The sequence below is a fragment of the Pteropus medius genome, unplaced genomic scaffold, assembly GCF_902729225.1.
Source record: "Pteropus medius unplaced genomic scaffold, Ma_sr-lr_union100, whole genome shotgun sequence".
Classification (NCBI taxonomy): domain Eukaryota; kingdom Metazoa; phylum Chordata; class Mammalia; order Chiroptera; family Pteropodidae; genus Pteropus; species Pteropus medius.
In genome coordinates this window covers 11,427,877-11,453,907 of record NW_024349799.1, presented here as the reverse complement: position 1 = coordinate 11,453,907, position 26,031 = coordinate 11,427,877, and the positions used below count along the sequence as shown (strand labels likewise).

At 44.1% G+C, this 26,031-nt stretch overlaps 1 pseudogene; it reads right to left on the bottom strand.

Moving 5' to 3' along the window:
- Positions 1-11,821: 11,821 nt before the first annotated feature.
- On the bottom strand, positions 11,822-21,872 carry LOC120621165 (Y-box-binding protein 1-like; annotated as a pseudogene).
- Between the last annotated feature and the right edge of the window lie 4,159 nt (positions 21,873-26,031).

Sequence of the window (26,031 nt, the reverse complement as noted above, 5' to 3'; positions counted from 1 at the left end):
GCACAGTAATCTCTCTTAGGGCAAGGTGGTCTTAGTATAGAGAATGCCTGTGAAAAGTGAAAACACCAGGATGATAGGAATGAACTAGGGGAGAAGAGAGAGGAAAATTGCTCTGTATGATAAAATCAGGAGTTCGTCAGCCCAACAAGGAGCAGGCAGGAAGGCCTGAGAAGGAGGAGGGAAGAGAAAGCTCACAAACACCTTTGGAGGCAGACTCAAGGCCAAGAGGCAGCCAGTGTCTCCCAGAAGCTGGAAGAAGAGAGCATTAGAGGCGATGCAGGGGTGAGCTGGGTGGGCCGTACCCCTTCTGACTCCTTCAAGTGTTTAGCAAACCTCTACTACACTCAATAGCCTGTGTCTGCCGCTGATTTAGAGAATCAAGGAGAAACTAGGTTTCTCTGTAGACACCACACAGGGCAGAGGAAAGAAACCATGCATGGGAGGAAAGACACAGCAAGAGCAAAAACTCAGTGGAAATGTACTAGATGCCACTGAACTGTATACTCTAAAGTGATTAAAACGGTAAATTTTATATTATGTGTATTTTACTACAATTCAGAAAAAGAGATAAAACTACACGGCAGGAGCAGAGAGAGAATTCAATGGAAGGAGGAAATCAGACCTGCATACCCCTGAGAAGCCAGAGCCCCAGCAATCCCCAGACGCGGGAGAGGAAGGCCTTCCTAGATTTCCTACCACATGTACGCTTGACTTAGGACCAGTTTTTCTTAAATGTTAAGGAGAAGGGTGATGCCATATGGCTCAAATCTAGTTACAGATAAATAAACATATTACAAATAATTAATAAATCAGTCATTGTTATGATGATTCCATTCCACCAGCACTGAGCTGACAATAAACCTAATACCATATCTCATTGGTTCTAATACGCCCATTTCTTCACAACTTAACCATTTTGAAATCAGGTGCACCTCACAATCGATAGTATAACATAGTCTGGCAGCAATTTTTTCGTTTTTGTTGGTACCTAAAATAAGGACGCTTCTTACAATCATTACTGTGACATCTTGGAGAATCATTTGTTCTGTTTCTCTGTGGTCCATCTGAGGGACGTAAACTTGGGCATGGGCTCAAATCCATATCCTTGCAAAACACAAAGGCATCCTGACTGTGCAGTGCAATATTGGAGGGAGTGGGAAGCACTACCTCTGCTGAAAGCCTGACCACTTTCATTTTATTAAGTCCGACCCTGGACCACCAAGGGCCTGTACAGCTGAGAAAGATGTGTCTGAAAAAGGAAATCAGTTTCTCAGATGTGTGATGTGTAGAGGAAGTGAAATGTGGTGTTCACTCCTTGAGCCCCCCATTCTGCACTTACCAGCTGCCTGTGACCAATGAAGGACCACAAAAATTCAAGCCCACAGCTCTCCAGGACTGGAGGACAGCTCGTCCCTGCGATGGGGTGGAAGACAGCACTCACCCAGGAAATGCTGTCCTGCCTCTAAGGAAGTCCTGTTTTTTTTAAGATCAGCAAACTCAGGCCTCTTCCCGACCCCCCTTGGAGCTCTCTCCTTCACAGCCTTTGAGCCCTCAGGCCCAGCTTCTCTTACTATAGTATAGCTGTGGCCTGAGACCCAGCTGAGAGGGGAATGATGAGGGTCTCACTGAGGCCCAGAAGGCTAAGGCTGAGCCTAGCCCTTGGAGGAGGCAGCATGGTGTGGCAGCAAGAATCAGAGACAGGGTGGCCAGATAAAATATCCCGGTGTCCTGTATTTTTGTTTGCTAAATCTGGCAGTCGTAATCAGGGGGCCGCCCAAAGGCCATGAATTTGGACTCCTGTGGCCACTGGACAGAGCCTTTTCCCACTGGGACTGACATAGACGCTCCAGGCAAGGGAGGCATTTCCATCATTCTCTCACACTTCTGTGGGCCCAGGCCACCTGCAGGCCACTTGCCCTTCTGTGGTAAGCCTCAAAGCCTGCCTCCTTCAAACCAGAGGATCCAGCTACGAGCCTAGCAGGGCCAGCTTCAAGGGCATGTGTGGTGGGCAGAATAAGCGCCCCCAAAGATATTCAGGTCCCAATCTTCAGAACGTGGGAACATCACTTGCAAAAGGGAATTTGCAGGTGTGATTAAGAATTTCGAGATTATCCTGGATTATTCAGAGTGAGCCCTAAATGCAGTCTTTTGATAAGAGGGTGGCAGAAGATCTGACTACAGAGAAATTAGGAGATATGACAAGGGAAGCAAGAGATTGAAATGACATGAGGGAGGGGCCACAAGCCAAGGCATGCAGGCGGCCTGCACAAGCTGGAAGAGGCAAGGACACCCACTGCCCTCTGCAGCCTCAGGAGGAAGTGCAGTCCTGCTGACAACTTGACTTCAGCCTGGCGAGACTCATTTCGGGCTTCTGGCCTCCAGAAGTGTGAGAAAATAAATTGTTATTGTTTTAAGCCACATAGTTTGTGGTAACTTGTTATCCATTACACGGGGCTTGTTCTCAGAAAGGCCCCATGCTTGGTTTAATGCTATGTCAGTGCTCTCTTAAAATTCCAGTTTTTGAACAAGACCCCATGTTTTCATTTCATGCAGGGCCCCATAGTAGCTGATCCTGGGGACCGGGTATACCCACAGCTCTAACCCCTACCCCCACTAAATCTAACACATCACCTGGAGCATCAGTGGTATTCAGAAGTGGGGCAGAAAGGCCTTACTTTTATATTAAAGCAATCGTATGCATTATAGGAGAGGGTTTTTTAACATCAGGAAGATTACTCCTGGCCAAATGCCCAGGCCCTCAAGGAGATCGTTAAGTCTTCTTTGTCCTCATGAATTGCCACCCTGGAGCAGCCACAGTATTTTCTCTCAATCCAGTGCACCCTACAATGCCACCATCTCCAGGAAGCTTTCAAGGATTGATCACAGAGGGTTGGTGGTCCCTTCTCTACCCTACCCTCTCTAGATTAAAAACTCCCTGGACTCTCCAGCCTCACTGTTCCTGTCCCTAATATGCATAGCTCTGTTGGCATATTTGTGGCACAGACTCTGTCTGGGACTCATTGGTCAGCAGTTCCAGCCTGGGCTCCCGGGTCAAGGTCATAGCTTGTTCAGCTGGTGTTTGAATGGGACTGCATGACCTTTGGAGTCAAACAGTAGAGAATTCAGCTCTTGGCCCCACCAAGGACCACGGATGTATTTTTTTAATCATTCAGCTCGTGCCTGAGCACCTGCTATGTGTCAAGCATTGTTCTAGACACTGGTGATACAGCAAAATGTTGGACTGTATGTTTTCAACTTGGCATCATTGCCACCCCTTCCATAGTCTCTTCTATAAAGGAAAAGCCAGAACCCCATTTTTCAGAATCTCCTCGCCTGTCCAGTTTCTAGGTTAGAGGCTATCAACAAGGAATGTTCAAAGGAGACTTGGAAGTCAAAAGAAAAGCCATTTTTCTCTGGAGTGGTTGTAAGCTGACACACAGGCAGATGGTGGATGTGAAGTTTGCAGCAACTTCCAGGTAAGGGCCTGCAAATTACTTCTAGGTGATAAGTTAGCCAGCAGCAGCTTCCTTGAAGTTTTTTCATATTTGCAGCAGCCTCTGGGCAGGCTCTTGAGAATTACTGTCCTGTTGCAACAGAGACAGTTGTCAATCAATTCTAGCATTTCTCAAAATCACAGTGGCCTCCAGTGAGCTCTTGAGAACCATACGCTTCCCTGTGGCAAGCTTAGACCACCAATGACTTTCCTGATCTTGATTCCTGCAGGCCTCCCAACAATTGCGTGAGCCTCTAATTCCACAGATTAAAACCCTTCACACATGGAATCCATTGAGTAGTTCCTGTTTTCCTGACCAAACCATGCCTGAAACAGCCACAAATCAAAGTCCCTGTCCTCAGAAGAGCTTGTATTTCTAGTGGGCTGAGGCAGATCATAAACAATGAAAAGAATAAATAAAAGCTACTTTGATTAGGGTAGTCAGAGGGGCCCTCTCTAAAGAGGTGACTTTTGAGCTGAGACCTGAAATATCCAAAGGAGGTAGACATGGGAAAATCCAGAACTTCAGACAGAGAGACGAGTCGAAAGGCCTTGATGAGGGAATGAAGGTGGCACGTCCAAGAAATAGCAAGAAACCTTCACCGCTAACCAAACTAGAGAATCCCTATTCCACCATCAAGCCACCACCAGCACCTAATCTCCTCTGCTTCCTCAAGAACCTAACACTGTCTGCAGTGATCTTACTCAGCTCTTTGTTTACTGGAATGTTGTCCCTCGTCACAGTATAAGCCCATGCTAGCAGGACCTTGTCTTATTCCATACTCTGTCCCCAGTGCCTGGCACAATACCTCACCACTGAGTGTTTAACGTTTGGTGAATGAACCAGCAAGCGAATAAAGTGTGACAAATGCCATAGCGGAGGTATATTCAAGGTGTAACATTAGCTAGGAGGGAACATTAACTCTACAGGAGCTTGAAGGTAGACTGTAAAGGTTTTTCTTACTGACAATATTTGTCTGCTGCTCTGACAAAAGAGAACAAGAACCAAGTGAGCATAAAAGGGGTCTTTGGCATTGCACTTCCGGCTCTGTTTATTCAAGGGCTGAGTTTAGTTTGGCTGGGTCTGATGCAGACATTTTCCTGGGTATTAAGTGGGAAAGGAGTTTCAAGGCCTAATTATTGCCTGGCCTCACACAACATAGTTCTCCTATGAACAGAAACCAGATAAGTTTCAAAATCAGAAGTGCCTTCGGGTGTGTGGGGAGAAGAGATTTGTATTTGCATTGACACAATCTGCATGAATGACAGCTGATACATAGACACACCTTTTAAAGCCTGAAACATTTGTCCGCACATGTTGCCATGGTGACACCTCCTCTCCAGGATGAGACCAAAAGATGTAGTCACTGAAATCAGCCAAAGTCAGGTTGAAAAATCATCCTCCCTCAGGGTCCTTCTCTTCCCCTCTCAGCTCCTCCAATCTTGGTTTCCCATGATACCTGAGGCACATGGAAGTGTGCCTGTTTTCAGGAAGTGGTTGGTAACCAAAGCGGCCCTTACAAAACACCAGTCTGATCACATCAGTCCCCTGCTCTATACCAGTCAGGGGTGCCTCTGTTTTCCACTTAAAATCCAAACTCCTTCTTGATGTCGGCTAGGCCCTGCATGAGCTTCCCTACTGACTGTGACAGTTCGCTTTCTCTCAGACCTCTGCCAGGGGCTGCAACCTAACACTGTCTGCGGTGATCTTACTCAGCTCTTTGTTTACTGGAATGTTGTCCCTTGTCACAGTATAAGCCCATGCTAGCAGGACCTTGTCTTGTTCCACACTCTGTCCCCAGTGCCTGGCACAATACCTCACCACTGGGTGTTTAATGTTTGGTGAGTGAACCAGCAAGCGAATAAAACCCTCTGCCAAGGGCTTTCCCTCCTTAGTATCTTTGCATGTGCTGTTCCCCAGTTGCCTGGCCACTAGATATCTGTCACCTCCTGGTATCCATCACCTCCGGGTAACCTTCCTGACTGCTGTATATAAAATCTGTCACCCTGAACAATCGCTCCTAGGGTAGTTTTCCTTTCCAGCCCTGACTGCAGTGTATAACTATACATTCATTTGTTCACCCTCTGCCTCTCCCTCTTAATTATAAGCTCTTTAATGGCAAAGTCTTTCTATTTGTTAACTCTTATAATCTATTGCCTAGCATGGTGTCTGACATGTAGTAGGTACTCAATAAACATTTGCATTGACTTTATTGGCACCCATTTCCACTCTAAGGGAAGGAAGGAGAGTGAGCATCACCGTCTCCTAACCCAAGGGTGGAAAGAGAGAATCATGAAGTGGAGGTACCCAGCTCAGCCCAGCTCAGCCTGGGCCGAGGAAATAGAACAAGATCCTTGGCACGTGGTCCCAGTCCCTAAGGAGGCTACTGTTATCACACCCTGGGACAGACTTCTCCATGTTGGTTCCTCTTCAGCTGGTCTCTAGAGTTGGAGAGCAGCTAGCTGCCTATAGTTGGAAGCAAAGCAAAACTCACTTTCGGATTAAATTTCTTGGGGCTTGGAAAGCATAGTCATTCCCCAGAGGTTTTTAATCTTAAAAGTAATAACTAGGATTTATCAGCACATCCCCTGTGCCAGAAATTGTGCTGACAGCACTTTACAAGAATCATCTTTTTTAATCCTCACAACAGTCCTATGAAGCTGGGAATATTATTATCCCCATTTTTCAGATGAGAAATTCTCAAAAAGGTTAGGAAAATTGCCTGAAGTCACACTAAATTTGAAGAGCTTGAGCTCTTTACAATTAAGTTAGACTACCTCTCCTTAAATATAACCTGTTTCCTGTTCCAACCAGCCTCCTAATTCCCCATCAGGCAGAGAAAAGCCTGCGGTCCCATCGCTAGGCACTAAGATTAGGTGGGCAATGAAGGGTGAAGAGCACAATTGAAGAAGCTGGGTGTTTGACCTTACTGAGAAAGTTTGTAATTCTGTGAGAGAGTTTGGGAATGAATTAGGATGATTAAAAGAATATTAAGCAAATTGGAGAACAATAAAAATGCTAAAAGTATTAGGTATTTATGGTAGCTACTGCAACAGACTCATCTTGAAATCTCAGTGGTTTAACACAGAACGGTTTATATCTCATCACATCACAGGCTGTTACTGGTTGGTGGCTCTCCTCCAAGTGGTGACTCAGGAACTCAGGCTGCTTTCATCTTGCAACTACACCATCTCAGAGTCCTTCACTCTACCTGCCTGGCGGGGAGAAGGTGGTGGACTGCCTTGGACTGAAAGGGCTATATCGCTTCCACTTGCATTTCCATTGGCCAGAATGTAGTCACATGGTCCCAGCTGAACCACAAAGGAGGCTGGGAAATATAACCTGTGTTTCTGGAAATAGACAACAGAGGGGTGAATATATTACATTGTGTTATCATATTGTATAAGAAGTAAAACGTAATCATTACACATATGTGATTCAGTCACGGACAATATTTATAAGTCAAACACTGGATAATAAGGCAAACACTGGATATCGGTTCAACAACAACAAAAAAAATCACAACATAACTATATTAGGAGGATAAAGAGAACAGAAGTGAATGCAGGAGTTGCGAGGGTAAATAAGAAAGCTATATTTTTTGTAGGAGGTGAGTATAAAATGTTGAAAACTTTTTAATCAAGAATATACTTCACAACTCATATTTATATGTATATATTTGTATATAATATGTGTATGTATATAATATGTGTATAATATGTGTAAGTCAAACCATTATGCTGCATGCCTTAAACTTATACAGTGATGTAGGTCAATTATATCTCAGTAAAACTGGGGCAGGGGATAGAATTATAAACAGATGACTGGATTGGAAGATTCAGAGCTTTGCAATCAGGGTTATAGCCTTCCACCAAGGTCAAGTCATAGACACACCGATTGGTCCCTCCACAATGCCTGAGTCTGTGACCTGCCATCTGAATCCATTATAGCATGTTTCATAGAATTAGGAAAATGGAGAAGGTCGTTGGGCTCAAGCATCTAATTGATTCCCCTACCTCGAAGAAGGATCTCAACAAGCCAACCATAAAGACCACAACCCAATAGATAAATGAAAATTTGACAAGACTGTTAAACCACAAGCAGAGCTCCCTCTAAAGACCCACCAAGTCCTTTCAAGCCCAGTTTCTCTTTCATTTCTTTCAGAGACGGCATGAGACCTCTGTGACCCAGTTATCTCATCAGCAAGCACCTTCATCTCACCTTTGCACTGTTCCAGAAGTCATCATTGGCTTGGATAAACAGAATCTCCACTGTCCTGTGTACGGGTTTTATTCTAGATATTACTCCATTTGTAGAATATTCAAAGGCTGTTGTTATCAGATTGGCCCAAGGTTTCTAAGGCAAGGAAGCATTCAATCCCAGTCGGTTTCCATCAATATAAAAATATCCCAGAGCCATGTAAGCATCTTAGAAAAGTAGTAGTAATCACACCTATAACAACAGTCAGCATTTACTGAGTGTGCCAGGCACATAGGGTTTTACTTGTTTGAACTTTTGATCTTCCCAACAGCCCAATGAGGCAGGAATTATTATCATGCCCATTTTACCAAGGAAGAAAGAGATTAGCAATTCCCTAGCTTCACACAACTAGGATGGAGGAACAGGGGTATGAACCCACACAGCCTGGCACTGGAGCCTAGGGTTTGTTTTACAAAACTGAAGTTCAAATCCGGGCTTGGCCATTTCACACACATGTGACCTTAAGAAAATTATTTCTTATCTTTGAGCCTCAGTTTCTCCCTTAAAAAATAAGCTTTGGTTTCTCCTAAAATGGGAGTGTTCATATCTACTTCTCTGGAGGTTGTTGAAGCTTAAATGGAATACTCCCTGTAAATTTCTCAGCACATGCCTGGCACATGAAAACAGCACGGTAAGCCCCTTTTGGTATGCCAAAGCTGCCCTAGACTAGAGTTCTTGATCTCCTTTTGGAGAACCCCCATACCTTCTACCCTCAACTATGTTTTCCATCCATAAAATAGAGACGATGCCATTGCGATGATATATGATAAGGCACAGAATAGGTGCTGAAATGCTTTCATCCTCCCTCTCTTCTCTGACCCTTGGGCATTTGGGCCATTTCCAGTTTCTCACTGTTATAAACACTTGGCCAACGGGTTTTGCCAGGGCCTGTGCCTGGCTCTGCCTCTGGCATTTCTCCCCACTTTCTGAGTCAGACCGGGGTGGGGAAAGTTTCCTCTGGCAATGCCTAAGGGGGACTGGCTGAGAAGCACCTCACCCTGGGACTAGAAAGAGCAAGGAAGACAAAGCTGCCCGCCACCACCCAGCCCCAGCTGGGCCCCAGTCTGCCTGTAACTGTAGAATATCACCCTGCAAATGAAACTACCTGATAAAAATGAGTCCAAGCAAAATTCACTTTTATTTACCCACATCCATTTCGATACCAGTCATTGCTCAGTTTGCACACCCCACAGCCATCTTCCCTCCTAATGAACACAGCCATCACTGTCCCAGACCCACAGGCCAGAGAAGAAGCTCACACCTTCAGCTGCTCAAGGACACACCACATCTAAAAATTATGCCTGGAGACTCCTAGGGCCAAGGAATCAGACTAAATTTTGAACCCTGAATGAGAAGAGCCAAGCTGATTCTCTGAACCCTGAAATGAAAGCCCAAAAATAACTTTTTTCCTGAACCATGAATCAAAGCCCAGTTTGGCCCAAACATCCAATGAACTATTTAGACCTAAAATGTAGGCGTCGGAGTCAGGAAAACTGAGCCTCAGTTTCCCTATCTATAGAATAAAGATAAAAATTATTGTCTCAGTCCATTCAAGCTACTGTAACAAAAATACCACAAACTGGGTAGCTTCAACAACAGAAACTTATTTCTCACAGTTTTGGAGGCTGAGAAGTCCAAGATCAAGGTGCCGGCAGATCCAGTATCTAGTGAGATAATCTTGGCTCACAGCTGGCACCTTCTCACTGTGTCCTCACATGGTGGTAAAGTCAAGAGAGCTTTCTGGAATCTCTTTTATAAGGGCACTAATTCTATTCATGAGGACCCCACCCTCATGACCTAATCACATCCCTAAGGGCCCATCTTATAATACTATCACACAGCAGTTAGAATTTCAACATGTGAATTGGAGTGGGACACAAAGATTCAGTCCAAAGCAGTCCCTTCACAGGATGGATGTGATGGTCAAGATGAGCAACACCTGCACAGTCCCTAGCGGATCCCTGGTGCCGACTCAGTCTTCCTCCCCTAGAGCATCCCTCTTTGGGGTCAAGGTGCTGTTTGAGGGTTTCTCCCCACCTCAGGCTCAAAGGATCCCTGCTGACAACACTACACCTGCAGAAACCCATTCTTGCACCCTGCCCTGCCCTGCTGACCCAGCCTCTGTCAGAGGTGCAGGCAGAGAGCACCACACCATTCCCCACTTTAGTGTTACGCTCTTTTACAGGGATGCCAACTCTAGTTAGCTTGTGACCCCAACATCCTAAAGAATTTGAGGAGAGTCTGCCCTCCCAGTTTTCACTCAAAACAGGATGAAGCCAGGAAACAAATCAGAAGTCACACAGCACTCAAAATTGCTCCTCGCTAAGAGGCGTCTTGACCAGAGCAAGCAGTCCAGGCTGGTTCCTGATGCTTCCTCCTGATGGGTTCTCTATTAGACACCTCTCCACCAGTTCACCTTACACATTTGAACCCAGTCTCAGCACAAGATGGGACCAACCAGCACTAGAATGGCTCCCTTCACCATCATCAGTGAGACCTCCAAACTGAGTGAGATGAAACATAATGGGATCATCTAAATGTTCTCTAACCTGAACTTGAACTGCTCTCTAGATGGAAGAAGGAATCCTTTAAATGTCTTAAAGCAAATTTTTTTATTAAAAAATTATTTTCAAAAAATTATTAAAGTTATAAGACAATTGAAAATATGAACATCCACTAGATTTGATAACATTAAAGAATTATGTTCACTTTATCTAGGTGTGATAATGGTATTGTGATCGTTTTTTTTTAAAGTCATAATCTTTTGGACAAACACACTGAAATATTTACAGATAAAGTGAGATGAGTCTTGTATTTGCTTCAAAATATTACAGGACAGGAAGTAAGTAGGTAGGAGTTTAGCTGAAACAAGACTGACCATGAGATGATGAGTAGTGAAGCTGGATGACGGATACGTGATAATTCATTATACAAGTCTGTCTAATTTTGCAGATGCTTTTTTATATAATTTTTATAATTTTCTATAATAAAATGTTTTTATGCCAATTATTTTAAGGTATCTACTAACTCTCAATGTCTTGAGCCAGCCTTAAAACTGGACCTTCAAGGTATGCCAAGCCTGGCTCTTCTCTGACAGGCAAAATAGGTCATTCTCCTGCTCAAGCACCTTCTGTGGTTCCCCATTGCCTTCATGACATAAACAACCTGCCTCTCCTTCAAAACTTTCCATGATCTATCCCAGTTCAGCTTTTTACCTTTCTCTGCCTAGCCCCACTAAGAATGCCAAGCCTTAGCAATACCAGATACATAGGCTTCCCTGAACAATCCCATCTCTGTATTTTTCCATCTCTGAAACTTTGCTCACCCTCTTCCTACCATTTAGAATTTCTTTCTCGTTTCTGTTTGTCAAAATCCTATATGCTATTCGAGGCGCAGTTCAAATGCTACTTCCTCCATGAAATCTTCCATATTTACTAGTATAACTCTAACTCTTCTCAGTCCCAAGCTGACAGTAGCTTATCATGACAGAAGTTTGTTTTTCCCTCAAATAGCAGAACAAAGTAGGTGTTCCTGGTTGGCAGACAACTTTCCTCCTTGGGATGATGTCAGGATGACAGGCTCCTGCTGTCTGCTGGTTCTACCTCAGAATCCTCTGCTTCCAACCAACAAAGGAGAAAGGGGAGAAACCACACTCCTTTTTTTATTTATTTTTATTTAAGACCTTTAACAGGTGCTTGCAGTTTGCTGACTTTTTTGAAAAAATCGAGCTGTAAACTTTTATTACAAATTGAAAACAAAGTTCTTAAAAATCTCAACTTGCAGATATGAAACAATTTCAAAACCTCGAAAAGTATATTGAGAAAAACCAGGCTTTAAAAAACACGTTTGTTATTACCAAAAAGAGACGACTTTAGGTAAAAATAATAAAAAAAACCATGCTGCATAAATAATACAGATATTTCTAGTTATCTGGTCAACAGGCAAAAAGCAAGCACTTAAGGTCTTTAGCTCCAATCTTTTGTTTATTTCTTTTTGCTGGAATTTCATATTCATTTCTTCTTGTTGGATGGCTAAACCAGATGATGGCAGAGATGGTGAGCCAGTGTCTATGCAGCCCCACCTTGCTCAGCCTGGGGAGCAGACCAGTTCTCAGCTGATAGATTGCTGCTTTTGCCTCTTTGCCATCTTATGGTTTAGGATTTTCTGGGCGTCCGTGTCAGAATCAAAGTTACAGTAGTACTGATGTCGAGGTGGCTGCTGACCTTGGTCTGATCTCCTTGATTTTCCTTATCTTTTTCATTGCCATCCTCTCTAAGCTATCTTTAGGCTGTCTTTGGCAAGTAGGGCCCCTGTGGAATCGCGGTCTACAGCCCCAATACATATTGTGTCTCACAGGTCTACCATGTTCTCCTGTACCCTGGTTGTTATCGCCCTCCATCACTTCTCCTTACACAAGAGGGTTAGAATACTGTGGTTGACACCCATGGGGCCTCTGCATGGAGTAAGGTGGGAACCGTCGCCTGTGGTGGAGCCGGCACTGTTGGGCCTGGCCTTCGGGAGCGCTCTCCGATCCCTCACTCTTTTCCCCACTATCACGATTCCAGTCATTCTGCTGGTGATCGCATGGGGGACGCCTGCGATGTGGGTAGCACGTCTATAATGGTTACGGTCTGCTGTGTATTCACCGCCTTGCCCTGGAACTCCACCAAGGCCTGTAACATTTGCTGCCTTTGCACCTTTTCTCCTTCAACAACATCAAACTCGATATTCTCTCCATCTCCTACCCTGAGGACCTACTTCCTGGGGTTATTCTTCTTTATGGTGTACAGTCTGGTGTACAAATACATCTTCCTTGGTGTAATTCTTGTTGAGGAAACCCTGTTTCTTATGTTGAACCATTTTACTGTTCCCAAAACCTTCATTGCAATGACCTTCTTGTAGCCACACTCACTTCTTAAAAGCTCCAGCCTGGAAGTGTCTCACATGTCATTGGCAAGAGCAGTCATGTGGCCACTTCTGGAGGCAAAAAGGAAATGTCATCTCTGGCTTTGCCCTGCGGAACAAGAAGCGCACATTTTTCATGGAAGGTCATTCCTAGCCTGAACCACAGTGCCCAACCCCACCCTCCATCCCAGGCATTCCTCCCTTCTCTAGGTCCCTAGTGTGTTTCATTTGCTCGACAGCAGTGACACACACCAGAACCAGCATGTATGATAGCTGATTCTATGTGCGCATGTCTCCTTACCCTGAGGACAAGGACTATGCCTTTCATTTTTGCATCCTCAAAACATATAGGACAGTACCTGGCACACATCAGGCACATGACTGGAGCTTGTCACATTGAATAACTCCATTTTCTTTCTCCATTCCAGGGTTATTTCTGTCTAGATAACCAGTACCAACTAACAATTAGTATCTAATCTCTCTCTGCCTTAGACAGGGCTGAAAGCATCAATTCTCTTTGCTTTACTTCTATAATAGGAAGTGGGATGGGACTTTCCTGTTGTCTTAGATTTTCAGTTAAAGACTCAAAGATGAAAATGACAGATAACATACACCCCCCACATTCTAAAGAACGATTCTAAATATATCCATGCAAATCTTGGTAAAAGATACCAAAACCAACGCAGCAAACGTCATCCCCATCATCTTATATCTGCTGAAGACTAGAAATGTGAAGGTGTTCTCTGCAGTCAGGGAAACTGTCGGGGTAGAAGTGCAAAGGGGAAGGAAGGGTACCACCCACCAAGTGTGAAGTTAGGTTGGGCTTTTTAATATCTGAAAGTGAATCACAATATCAAAATTAAAAATTATGGTTAAACTGAAAATGACAAGAAAGCAAAGATAGCAAGGCATATGCAAAGAAAAAGAAAGTAGTGATCAAGATCATAACATCAAACGAGTTGGATTTAGGGCAAAACAAAGAAATAAAGTAGAAAAGGGTATTTCGTAATGATAAAGGATACAGTCACAAAAAGCCATTTATGCATCAAATAACAAACATCATGAACGTGAATCAAAAACTCATGGAAACACAAGAAAAAGTACAGAAATATTTGTGGCAAAAGTTAAATGACCTCTCTCAGTCCATGACAGATCAAGTGGATAAAAAGTAAGGACTGAAAAGACCCAAATAATATAACTAATAAAATACATCTACTATACTTGACACTTCATACACTAAAAATAAAGTATGTCTTTTTTTTAACTAAAATCACAAGAATTGACAACATTGTAGGCTTCAGGTTATATCTTTTTGAATCTCAAAAGGTAGAAATAAAATAGAAAACATTCTCTAGTTATAAAAACAATAATAATAAAATAGTAATAATTAAATAAAAATTAACAACAGAAAACAAAAGGACTTTGCCATACAGACTTTTTAAAACTCTTTCTTAAATAATTCTCGGATTGAAAAATGAAAAGAAGGTCTTTTGCCACCAGTCAAGATAGCCTAATAGAGACCAGATTTACCTCCTGCCTGAAGCGACCAAAAAACAAGTTTCCAAGACATTGGACATTATTAACAAAGGACAATGACCCCTGAATAGTAGTGTTCAGGCCACAGTGGGAGGCGGGGGGTACTCAAGCAGAGCCAGGCCAACTTCTTAAGCTGAGGAGACCAAGGCAGCCAGATTTCACAAGACAGAGCCCCAGAGAGAAGAGAACTATACAAAAAGAGACCTCCAGAGTTCCTAAATATATCATCTGCTTCTCTCCACTTTCATTGCCACTACCTGAGCTCAGACCATTGTCATCTGTCACAAAGATTCCTGTAAAACCCCTGCAATCTAATCACAATGCACGAATAAACACATGTCTGATAGGCAAACCCTTCTGTAGGGTTTTGCCATCAGGCTAAAGTACAGACTTCATACAGACCTCTGTAATAAGACCTCTTATGATCTGGCTCATGATTGTTTTTTCCTCTTCTCTCTTATTCCTCTCCCATGTCACACTTTATACTCCAGCCAGAATAAATATTTACAATCCCCTGAGTGTACTATACTCGTTCTTGTCTCTAGCCTTATGCACGTGCAGTTTCTATCTCTTCCCTTCTCCCCTTTGCCTGGCCAATTTTTTCAGATATCTCCTTAAGGCCACTTCCTCCTCTGGGAGCTCTCCCTAACCCCACAAGACTGCAGTAGGCTCCCTTCTGGAGGCTCCCTTAATGCCATGTCCCTACCCCTACTACTGCATGAGAAATGTGTCTGTCCATCTTCTCTACTAGACAATGAGCTCCTTGAGAGCAAGGACTTGATCTTATTCACTGCTGGCTTCCCAGCACCTAGCACAGAGCAGACATTCAGTAAATATTTTAGAAGTATCAACTGTCTGAATAAATGAACCAGAGGCATACTGCTATCTTACAGCAGTCAGCACATCGTCTCTCTGCTCCAAAGCCCCCATCCTTTCTCTGGAACCCCTGGGAAGTTCTAGAAAGAAGTTTATGGACTGACAACCTATGGAAGGTTACCTTCAAAGCTATGTTAATTTTTTTTAGGTGACTTCCACTTCCATTCTCCTAGTTCATGGTTTCTAACTTTTGCTGCCCTTCGGAATCACCTCAGGAGATTTTGAAAATATTTCTGCCCAGAGTTCATCCCCAGAGGTTCTTTTTTGATGGTCTGGCATATAGCCTGGGCTCCCTGGTGATTCTAATCGCCTGCAAGTTTGCTAACTGTCGTAAGGGCTGTGCTCCCTTTCAGCGTGGTTCTTATTTATTTCAAAACTCCAGTCAAATGTCACCTCTTTGGAGAAGGCTTCCCTAGTCACCACGCACACACACCAGAACTCAATGCTCACTTCTCAGTTCTTCAGTGTTGTACGTATCTCCAAAGTGGCAGTTTTAACACTTTATCTCCAACCACCAGCTCAGGGCCCAGCTCATGGAAGGTGCTTGACAGAGATACACTGAATGCACAAATGTATGTGCTAGCAGATTCCTAAACCAGATATCCTGCCTAAGGTCCCAAATTGCTGGTAGAAGCCAGACATTAGCACACAGTAGGTGACAGTGCAGAAGAATGATGCTCCCTCTAAACCAACTGGAAGTACACTGCACTCAGAGGAAGAACAGTGAGATACAGAGTAATTGTTGTTCTCCAGAAATTACGGTAACAAAGCCAAAGAGATGCATGATCATTAAAGTTTTCTCCTTGGCACTTTTACAGGTGGGCTGATGGATCAGTTATGGAAATACCTAATAACTAATGAAAGGATGGCCTAGAGAGAGCCTCTGACAAGGAGGGCTCATGCAGCCATTTTTAAAAGCAGAATCTGGCAGGTGTGTTAAATCCTGACAGAGCTGAGGCTGTGAAAAAGGCTGTTCTTCCGCATAGCACTGGAGGTTTACAAATGCTTCAGCTGTGAATGCTTCAGCTACGAATACTTTGGGCCTGCTCTACTTACCTACCCACAAGCAGCCACGTTCCAGGGGCTTTAGCCCTGGCCACCTATTAGAAACATCTAGGAAAAGTTTTGAAAATAACCAGTCCCAGCCTCTCAACTTCCTCACCCCATGTGGGTTCTGCTTCACTTGCAGTCAGAGGGGACTTAGCTACTGGGAGTTGAAAAGCACCCCCACCATGTGTCTCCAATGCACAGCTAGATGTGAGAAACACTGACGTACAGGATGTAACCTGAGGGGTGCTGAAAATCCCACCAGGGCTAACTAGGTGCCAGGAGGACCATAATCAGGGGTTGTCACAGAAGTTCTCAGCTCAAAGTCTGTACCAGAATTATCTGGGGAGCTTTTAAGAAAAATCAATAATGGGACCCTGCCCCAGACCATTTTAAAGCTCCAAGTAATTCTAACGAGCAGCCAGAACACACTGGGTTCAAGCAGTGTGTTCCCCAACTTTTAGAGAGCGAAACTCCTCTGGAGTGCTTGTTAAACACACCAGATTCTGCCCTGAAGATTCTACAAGAGGTCTGCTTGGGTTCCAGGACGGTATTTTTTCTTTCTTTTTTTTTTTTCTTTTTCAATTACAGTTGATATTCAATATTATATTAGTTTCAAGTGTACAACATAGTGGTTAGATGGTTATATAACTTACTAAGTGCCGGGACTGTATATTTTTAATAAGCACACGGGTCGTTCTTCCCTTCCTGCTAGTAGCAGTCTGTCAGACTTGCCTGATCATTAGGGTTTCGTAGGACACTTGTAAAACAGAGATTCTGGAACCCACACCAGACCCACTGAATATGACTCTCTAGAAGAAGGACCCAGGAACCTGGTATGAAACAGGCAACCCAGATGATTCTAGCAGCAGGCATCTGTGGAAAAATCGAGCTCAGGCATTGTACACCCTCAGAGGTCATCTAAAATTAGCAGAGATAAGTGAGTCACTGTGGTTCCTCATCCTCAGAGCTCCAAGTTCATTCAGTCAGTCAGACAGTCAATCAGATAGTTCTACACATCTGTTCCACAGAAAGTATTGCTATATGTAGGATACAGGTCAAAGAGACACAAGACCGCTTTTCCTCCAAGTGCATGGGCTGGTCCACATTATCTGGCAGACCATCTCCAGGTCCTCCCCAAGAATCCAACCTTCCACAACTCTTCTTATCCTTCAAGACCTGCTCTGAGCTATTTCTGTTGAGGAGCAGAACTGACCTCTGCTCCTTGTTCCATCCCCACCCCCGGACACACATCTGCCAGACCATTTGCAATAATGCTGGCAGTTATTTGTGCCTCTAGTCCAAGCTCTCCTGGAGGACTGGGACTGTGGCTGGTTTATTCTTATAACCCCAGTAGCTTGTACCTGGTAGGCATCAATGGAGGCTTACGGTTTATCAGGGCAGAAAGACATGCAGACAGATACATAGAACAAGAAAATGTTCTATGTATCTGTGCTATGACAGAGGTAAACATTTACCATAAAAATGTAGACACTAGAGCCAGACACAATGCTTAGGAGATGGAGACCCTACAGGAGACAGAGAGAGGGACAAAGCACAATCCTGTCCCTAGGAGCTCCCCAGTTTAGGAGGAGAGGTGGGGAAGGGACACTAGGTAAGCAAAAAAAAGGTGTCCCCAAAAGGGACACATCATTTCTAGTTATTAATCCGAGGGTGCTCCAAGAAGGAGTATTTGAACTTGGACTGAGAGGGAAGATTGTATATTTGAATGAGCAGACCTGGCATGGCAAGGCATCCGGGAGGAAAGAACAATATGAGCAAAGGTATAGAGGCAGGAACCCAGAAGGCTTGTCTGAGAGGGTCTTGAGGCAAGACAAACATGACCCAGAGCCTAAAAGCAGAGTGTCTGGGAGTTGGGAAGTCACGGGCAGGGACCCCAGGCCTCCCTCATCTTCACAGCTCCCCAGAGTAGCCACCAGAAGAGCTTGGCCCCCTTTTGTCTGTTATCTCTATAATTTCTAGATTTATACTTCTTAATTAATTCCATTTCCTCAATTCACACATTCCCAGTTTTTGCAACATTTCCCCCTGAGCCTCAGAAATGTATCACATGAACGCTGAGTTGTCTGTGTTGAAAAGCAACTTGGCAGAGCTTTCTATGCAAGGTCAGGAGGTGGCTAAGTAGAGTCTAGTTGATGAGACCCTGCACTGGTTTGTTCATGGGATGAATTCAAAACAGATCACATTCCTTCAAGGTAGGGGGCTGCTTCTTTTCCTGGCCTCCTCTCCTGATCCCAAGGGCTGAGGCCAATGTCATATACACTGAACAAGAGCTCAAGGAGCACCAGGTAACCAGGACCCAGGCCCCAGCATCCTGCATGAACTCTAGTGAAGGTCGACAAAGAAGGCCATTAATGTGTTGGGCAGCCCTGGGTCCAGGAGAGGCTAGGGAGAAAGAACCAGAAATCTGTCCTTGGAATCCCTGACGTAAGAAAGAAAGAGGCAAGAGCACTAACTGACCATGGAGCAGGGGTCAAAGATCTGAGAGTAGCTAATGATCATAGCAACGAGAAAGGACAAAAGTATGGAGGGCAGATGTTAGATATGAGGGCAAGATACAAGCTGGGCATCGACCAGGGTATTTCTGCAATGAGGAGAAATTAGATTCCCCTCAAGGGTAGGGTCCAGGTCTCATCTTTACTTTATGCCCTAAATATATTGTGATTGCCTGTGACACACAGGAGAGCTGGCTAGTAGCTGAGCACCTAGGCCCAAGCCCTCCTTATAGCAGCACTGCCCACTCAATATGCAAAGCAAGCCACCTAGGGAATTTTCGATTGTCTTCAAAAGTAAAAAAAAAAAGGCACTTTCAAAGTAAAAAAAAAAAAAAAGCAGGTGAAATAAATTTTAGATATATTTTATTTAACCCAATCTCAAAACTTTTTCAGTATACGATCTATATAAAAATTATTAATAAGATTTTTGCTTTTTTCTCCCAACTAAGTCTTTATGTATTTTACACTTATAGCACATCTCAGCTCAGATAAGCCACATTTCAAGAGTTTGATAGCCCCATGTGGTCGATGGCTCTCATATTGGACAGAGAAGCTTTAGAGTGTCAGACTTGGTGGCCTATCTTGCACATGTGGAAGAGATTAATATCCCTGCCTCATCCAGGGCCAGAGTGGAAGCAGTTTTTATGACTGGCTAGAATGGTCTCCCCTTCTGTCCTCACTGCTCCTTCATGTCCCTCCTTGCAGACAAAATGGGTACACATGTGGCGTGCTCCGTTCTAGACTCTTCAAACCAGTCCTCAGGACCCACATGCAGGGGACTATGTGGTAGGTCCCAAGACTTGCTCAGTATTAAAAAAGGAAAAGCTTCTTGCAAAGGGGAGGATGTACTTGTCTACCCAGGCTGCCATAAACTACCACAAACGGGGCCACTTAAACAACAGGAATTTGTTTTCTCACAATTCTGGAGGCTGAAAGTTCAAGAATAAGGTGTCAGCAGGGTTGGTTCACTCTAAGGCCCCTCTCCTTGGCTTGTAGATGGCTGTCTTCTCCCTGTGTTCTCACATGGTCTTCCCACTGTGTGTAGCTGTGTCCTGATCTCCTCTCATAAGGACAACAATCACATCGGGTCAGGGAACACCCGAAAGACCTCATTTTAACTTATTCACCTCTTTCAAGGCCCTGTCTCCAAATACAGTCATATTCTGAGATATTAGGAGTTGAAATTTCAACATATACATTTTGGGGGACACAATTCAACCTATAACAGTGGGAAAACACAGGGTGCTCTGAGATTGCTGACTAAAAGTTCACGAGATCCTTGAGACCTCAAAAGGAAAAACAGAAGCTGGGAGTAGGGGGCCTATATTTTCAAAGCTTTAAGCAGGTCTCTGTTTTACCAGAGTCAAATTCACCTATGGCAAAGATAGCCTTTTATTTGAGGACAAATCCACGCTACATGCCTCACAGTTGTGAAGACGTAGAGCAAATGCTCCTGTAGCCATGGGGATAGTGGAGATAGCTGTGGCTCTCAGGAACCAGACAAGTCCATGAGATGCTGGGAAAGTTCATCCATGGTAGCAGAGTTGGTACCCTGCAGACAGCTTGTCCTTTAGAGAAATGCTTCTTGCACTAGGCATGGATCTGGACTGTCCTGTGCCATAAAACCATTTCTTATGCTTAGGAAGGTGTGTAGTCTTATGCAGGCAACACTCCCAGGGGATGAGAAACTGCAGCACGCCTGGTCTTCGCCTAGAGCTGGAGAAGAGACTAGAAGAAGAACCTGGACCAGACTGTTCGTGTTCCCCTCGTGGTGCTACTCAAGACTGAGCTTGCTGGGGCTGGATCATTGAGTTTTGAGGTCTAAGGAATGTTGTGCTCTCAACATAGAAATACACCAAGAAAGGGGTGGAGTCGTTTCCCAATCAGAAGTAGACGTCCCCACTGTCAGTATTCCTGGGAAGAGGTCATCCTACAAAATAAAATAAAGGCTGGGGCTGCAGGCAGTCACTGAAAAGGGAAGATACTCATCTCCTCTGGGAATTTACAGGAGTGCAAGACAAAAGCTGGGCAAAAGATCGCCAGGCTCTATGATATGCCCAATGACCCATGTCCTGTCCGGGATGGTTGGGGTGGCAAGTGACAACCAGGACAGAACAGTCGAACACAAACGTATTCCCTGGAGAATCACAAAAACTACTCGGAGAGGAGAAGACAAGCAAGACCAGGCCAAGGTGACTATCTGGATAATAAACGATAAAGTAATCTCTTTCTATGGCTACTAGCTGAGGCTTGGACCTGTTGGCTCACTTCCACTGGGTTGTGAGTTCCTGAAGGTCACACCTCTTACTCATCTGTGTGTCTCTGGAATGATCCTGGCACAGAGAAGGGCCTCAATAATCACACAATGCAGGACTAGGGAAGCCAAGCCTAATGCTGCAGAGAGGGACGCTGAGGCACAAGGGTACCGGGCCAACAAGGGTCAGAGAGGAATTCTGGGGAATCTCGAGTGATGGTATTTCTCAGTACTTCCTGATAGAAAGAGGCAGCCTGCCTCCCATTCTCAAATATGCCTCTTGACAGAATTTGCCTCCCAGAGACATGGTGTTGAAAAGCCAGCAGAAGATTTTAACAGAATAGAAAGGGGAGTGGTTACCCGTAAGCCTGTGTCCAGGCAAACATTCTATGGATGAAGAAGAAAAATAATCAGGAGCAAACCCCTGGACAGGGCCTCCCTTTCCTGGCAGTGACCAGCTTCTGAAAATAACTTTTCTCCCAGGGACCCCAACAATAAGGAGGAGCTATGGCATTCCAGAGTCCTCTCTGCCCCGACTGAAGTCAAGGAGAGACCAGGAAAGAGCTGGGGCCTAACCAGTTCATCAGAAGGGCGCTCTGCCAACAGCATCCAAAAGCAAGAGGGTTAGGCAATCTTGGTCTCACTGTTCTCTGCAGTCCTGATAAAAACGACTGACATGGTTCTAGCGCCCAGCTAGTTATTTAAAATTAAAAAAAAAAAAGAAAGAAAGAAAAAGTTTATTTAAAAGTAAACAAGACAAAACATCCAGAAGTAACACCTAAAACAATGGCCTGATAAGGAAACTATCACCAGTGCCAAGGTCTAAGTGCCAAGAACCCAGCCCTACCACAATCACTACTACAGCCAGCACTGTTTTCGCTTCTGTATCAGAAGCTTGACCTTGCTACCTCTGGGAACCACCACAGTTGAGACCACCAGCACCGAAATCTGGACACCCCTGCTGCCATCCACACCAGCAAACATGGCGGCTTCTGCCACAGCCTCTTTCTTCCTGTGGCTCCCATCTAAAATCAAGTCTGCACAGCTGCAGCTGATTGCTGATTGGTGGAGCCTGCATCCCAGTCCTGCATCCCATTCACTGGGCAGGTGGGATGAGTACCGACTTCCTCATTGGGAAGACAGAAGAAGAATCTCCCCAGAAACAGAAAGACAATTCAAAAGACATTGGGCACTGTGAGATGAAAGGGTTCTGGGGATGGATGGTGGTGATGGTCGCACAAACAATGTGACTGTACTGAATGCCACTGAACTGTACACTTAAAAATGGTTAAGGTGGTAAATTTCATGTTATGTGTATTTTACCACAATCTAAAAAAAGTGTTTAAGTCAACAACTGAAATTTTAAAAAAAAGACACGAGCAGCTGTGAATATGACAAATGGCCACCACCGACCTCAATAAATGTTTGATGAATAAGTAAACGAAGGTATTAAGTGAGGACACTGGGCTCCCAGACACACCACAGCTGTAACCGGTCACCATTTAACATTTCTCAGCTTACTGAGCATCTTCAGTATCCTTTGTCCTCCCTGCTGTCATAGCTCATGCCACTCAGGGTGACTACTGTTTATGTAATTACAGCTAATTCATGTAAGTGTTTACAATGTACTGGGTGCTTACACACATTACCTCAATTGCCCCTCACAATAACCTAAGGGTTTACTCTTGATTATTTTTGTTCTTCATCCATGGGAAGTGTTGGGTGACTATTGATCCGAGGAAATAATGTATTATACTGAATGGGGGGAAGGGGCAATATCAGAATAAGTAACAGAAATAAAAAAGTGAAGTTGGTAAACACAGGGTAAGGTAAAGATCCAGAAGAACCTGTAGAGAAACAGAGGAAATGAGAGGAGAGACACTTTGACATGTTTGTTTTTGTGACCACGAAAGTGAGGAGAATGAAAGAGTCTGGAACACAAGGGAAGCTTAAACCAGTGGCGTCGGGACTCAGCAAAGGCTAAAGCGACATATGCCCTACGTCCAGTAGCCCTGGCAACAGGCCCCCCACCTTATGGTATGATGTCATAATGAGAAAAGTCACATGCAAAGAAAGTGAACAGTTAGTCCAGCTGGCTCCCACCTTAGAGAAAGTTCTGGGGAGGAGTTTGAGAGTAGTTTGTGCCACAATATAAATTGAGGTCATGGAAGATATCATCTGAATTATGCTTAATAAAAGATTATCTTGAACTTGCACACTCAAGGGAACTGTGCATTTATCCTATATCTGTTGCCTCTCCCACTGAGGTTGGTCAAAGTATCTGTGACTAGCCAGTTGTATGCTGGTTTGTCCAAATGGTCTCACATGTTGTCCTCCCTGGCACTTCTGCCTGGAAGGAGTCCCAGACTGGAAAGGGGGAGAGATTCACTCCCCCAGTTTGGGGTGGGCAGCTGTACTAGCCTACAGCTTCCACTATTCTCTTGACCCCTACTACTGTCCAGCCAGGGCCTGCCCACAAGCATTTTGGGAATAGAACAGAAAATTCTTAGGGTTATAATTAAAGTGGAAGATTGGAATAGTTAAATACCATGCCCAAGATTCCCCAGCTAGCAAGAGGTGACATGGGGATTTGAATCTAGTCTAACTTCAAAGCCTACCCCTTAATCACCAAGAGCGGTGGCAGATGCCTGGTCAGACTGTAACTAGCTGTGTGACCCTAACAAGTTAGTTTAGCTCACTGAGTCTGTTTTCCCATGGGTAAAGAGATAACAAAAAGATTTACCTAACAGGATGGTTGAGAGAATCGGAAATGATGTACATTGAGCCTTTAGCTCAATAAAAGAGAACCAATGAGCAAAAGTACTCTCCATTTTCAGATGGAAAAATCTCAGCCTCAGAAGAATTAAGGAACACGACCAGAGCTACCTGTCCACTTGCTGTCAAAGACAGATCTTGATCTTGGGTTTTCACCCCAAATTCCACACACCTAGCTCGTTTGAGGGTTTGATCTAAGGGCTCTCCATAAGAAATTCAATTTTGTTTCATTAAGGACAAGACCATATACATCTGCTTTGTGTAAAGAACTATGGATGGCACTGAAGAATGGGACAAGGTGAGAGTGACCCAGCTCTGTCCTCAAGGACAGTGGTGTGGCCAGTGAAACGGGCCTGGTGCAAAGTTTGTAAAAGAATGCCTTTTCTTTCTCCTTCCGTAGGGGAAATGGGTTTTGCTTGCTAAGCCAGTGATTCTCAGCCTTGGCTTGCACATTGTTATCACCTGGGGAACTTTTAAAATGCTGCCGCCTGATCCCAGAGTTCTGAGTGAAGTGGTTAGGAGTGCAGCCTGGGCATGAGTGAATGGGTGCCAGGCTGAGAAACTTTAAGCTAGACAAAGGAGAAGTTCTTGGGCCAATTGGGATGTGGGGGAGGAGGGAGCATGGGGGAAACAAGGAAAATGTTCGGGGTTGCAATCTCTACAGCCCAGACACGGGACCCAGGCACTGATGACAGAAGCAGGATAGAGCCCTTCTCTCCCAGCGGGCAGCTGCAGATGTCACATGCAAGACCTCAGACTTGCAGTCAGGATGAAAATGTTTCCATCAGCCTGAGATTCCGCCTTGATTACAGGAGATGCTCACTAGACTACACGGAATGGAGAAGTGTGACTATAGGTATGGACTGGCCTTCCCAATCATGGGAGACAAGAAGCAAGGCCTCCTGGAAACGGTCTATTGAACCTCCAAACACAAAGTCAGATAAATAAAATACACTACTCTTTTATTAGCAGCTCTTAAAATCTCCTGCAGTGGTATGAGTTACAGCAGATAAAACCAGTTTTATACATTTATTTTACATGTTTGGCACTTAATTCACACTAGCTTACATGACAAGACACTCAGCTGTAACACCTTTTTACTATGTTTATATTCTTCCAATTAATCAGACCTTATTGATTACTCACAACCAGGACTTCTAGAAAGCAGTTGTCTCGTTTCCAGCCATTCCCCTCGTTTTTCAGTGTTATCTTCCATCTTTGTTAGCGTACGGTTCGGTTTCCATGTTGCATCCTCTTTCGTTTCCAGTCTTTTATTAGTGTTTCTTCTGTGGGTTCTCATTCTTCAATATTATTCTACCATTCCGACCTTCTTAAAATATTAAGACATAAGATTATTTGTGTCATTAAAATAGAAAATAATAATTTTTATAAATATATCCTTTTATGCTCTGTATTAAGTACACAATTGGTGGTATGTTGAACATTTCTTGATGTAGGGATTCTAAACTTAGCTTTTCAAACACCAAACAAAAACTCAAAAACATGCACGTATCTCATCAATAGTCACCACCTGTGTCGATCTGCAAGCTCCAGGAAGCGGATGGTGAAGTTAGGAGTTCGCAGTTGGAGTTAGGAGTCAGTGGTTTATTGGGGGGACAATAACTATGAAAGATAAAGGGGTGGGGAGGCACGACGGGGCAGGGAAAGCCTTCAGAGTGCCATGCAGATTTGATCCTGTGAAAAGAGAGAGAGGAAGAATAAAAATAGGGCAGAGAATGTTTCAGACCACACAGTGCAGATGATTTCAAGTCTTGGGCAACCCAATGGGGAGTGGAGTAAAGTTGCCTGTCTGAGGAGGAGTCCCCGTTGGGCAGAAATGGTGGGTGCTTGTGCCTCCACCATGCTCAGTCATTGGCTTGGGAGCTGCCTGAGAAAAGCATAAAGCTGACTCAAATGCTGCAGCTGAAGGCTATCTGCTACTGGCATTCTTGAAGCTGAAAGCACTTCACAAGTTCTTTCTTGCCTCTCTGCAGGTGCCACACCCCTGACATCTCCTGACAATATAAACCTTTATAAATGAAAAGGCACAGCTTCATTAAGGTTACTAAACGCTTGTCTCAATTGGCCTGAAGTGATCAAGTGAACGCCATGCCCTGCCGAACTTGCAGGGGAAATGCAATGAAACACTTTATAAAAGATTACAATTGATTGACAGTCAAAGATAGAACCATGGATAACTTTTTTCTTTCTGCTTGTCTCTATATTCCAAATTTCAGACAATGATAATTAATTTTTTGATTGGAAAAAATTTGTAACGAATATTCTGAAATAAGTCTCCATAATCATACCTTTTGATCCAAAATGGTAATACACAATTTGATAGCCCAACAATTGCTTCAAAGTAAGA